The sequence below is a fragment of the Colias philodice genome, chromosome 1 (assembly GCF_061535455.1).
Source record: "Colias philodice isolate Cphi_HAF_F1 chromosome 1, ilColPhil1 Martin Lab GWU primary, whole genome shotgun sequence".
Classification (NCBI taxonomy): domain Eukaryota; kingdom Metazoa; phylum Arthropoda; class Insecta; order Lepidoptera; family Pieridae; genus Colias; species Colias philodice.
Window position 1 is genome coordinate 1,504,260 of NC_143086.1, and position 1,828 is coordinate 1,506,087.

A 1,828-nucleotide genomic window follows, 5' to 3' on the forward strand; every position below is an offset into this window, starting at 1 on the left:
TACGATTTTTTTTTCTTGCGGTTTCTCTGTCTGTATGGTTTGTTTAGTATTATTTCTATATTTTCTTGTATGTTATGAATGTCAGCGCACATTGCTCTGTCATTATCTGCAATTTTTTAAACTCGTTTTCTGTTTAAAAAATTACATGATTTTCTAAACATCCAGCGTGAATTTGTAAACACACTATCAACAAGATGCAAAGATCGTTGTAGAAGAATCGTCGCTCCATAACGTGACGGTATTGCCATGACGCGATCTTGAAATTTTACTCTCAACGCGCCTAAAGATGTTTCACTTATATTAATATTAATATTACGCAAATTAAATCATTTCTACCTTCGACGAAGCCTTCTTCCATTACACTGAAATTAAAACTAAACTAAACACTCATAAATAAAGAATAAATAAATGTGAATATGTAAAATTATATAATATTATTTTGAACTGTATGAGCAATATTAATTTTATTACAATTTTCTTTTATTTTACGTTTAATAACAGTTTTGAATAAAGAAATCATACAATCGAAGTAATCTGCCCTAGCGCTACTAGCGCGAGTGAGTGTGATGACGTCGAGGCGCATCGAATCCACAGATGTTTCGTGCAAATATAATATGTAAACTTCAATAATCTATATCTCAGTCATTTATTGATGGATTTCAAATTTTTTTTTTTGCCATTGATTAGTTTCGATCTATATTTTAACACTATTATGGTGAATATAATATTTTCAACATGAATAAACTTTTCCATTTTTACCACAAAATTAATGTCATTGAAAAAAAAATTAAATCCAGATAAATGCACTGTTTTCTGATTTTTTCCTTTGTACACACACTATTACCTGGAAGTGGGAAGAACCCGGGTCCTGGGGTCGATTCCCGGTTGAGACGAAAATTAAAGATATAAGTAAAGAAATAGTAAGATGACTTGTTCTGGTAAAAATATAAGGAAATAGTCCTAAAAAATTACTGAAAAGAATATATGAAAATAAGGAAACAAAAATGAAAGTTGCTTATTATTTTTTATGTAAAGTAAAATTTTAAATTCATTACTTATGAAGATTTATAATAACAAATTTTCAAAAAAATGACGATTAGGTAATAATCAAAATGAAAAAGGGATAAATATTATACCTAACATTGTTCTAATTCAATTAATTGAAAAGTTTAATAAATGTGTAGATGGATCAAAAATTGAAAATAAGTTATTTATCATTTTAAATTAATTTTTTTTTAATTTTAAATGTATGATATTGTTATCTAAATTAAAAAAATATAATAATTTATAATCCATTCTTATCCATACTAATATTATAAATGCGAAAGTAACTCTGTCTGTCTGTTACTCAATCACGCCTTAACTACTGAACCAATTTGCATGAAATTTGGTATAGATATATTTTGATACCCGAGAAAGGACATAGGCTACTTTTTACCCCGGGACATAGGATAGGTTTTATCCCGGAAATACCACGGGAACGGGAACTATGCGGCTTTTTCTTTGACTGAGCGGGCGAAGCCGCGGGCGGATAGCTAGTTAATATTATAAATGCGAAAGTAACTCTGTCTGTCTGTCTGTTACTAAATCACGCCTTAACTACTGAACCAATTTGCATGAAATTTGGTATAGTGATATTTTGATACCCGAGAAAGGACATACATACCGGAAATACCACGGGAACGGGAACTATGCGGGTTTTTCGCTATTTTGCTATTTTGCTCCACAGATTTCTGAACATTGACCAAAAAAATGCCTGGTCGATCAATAAAATAATTAGTTTGTTTATAAGTATAGGAAACATTGTTTTAACAGTTTTAATTTTAAT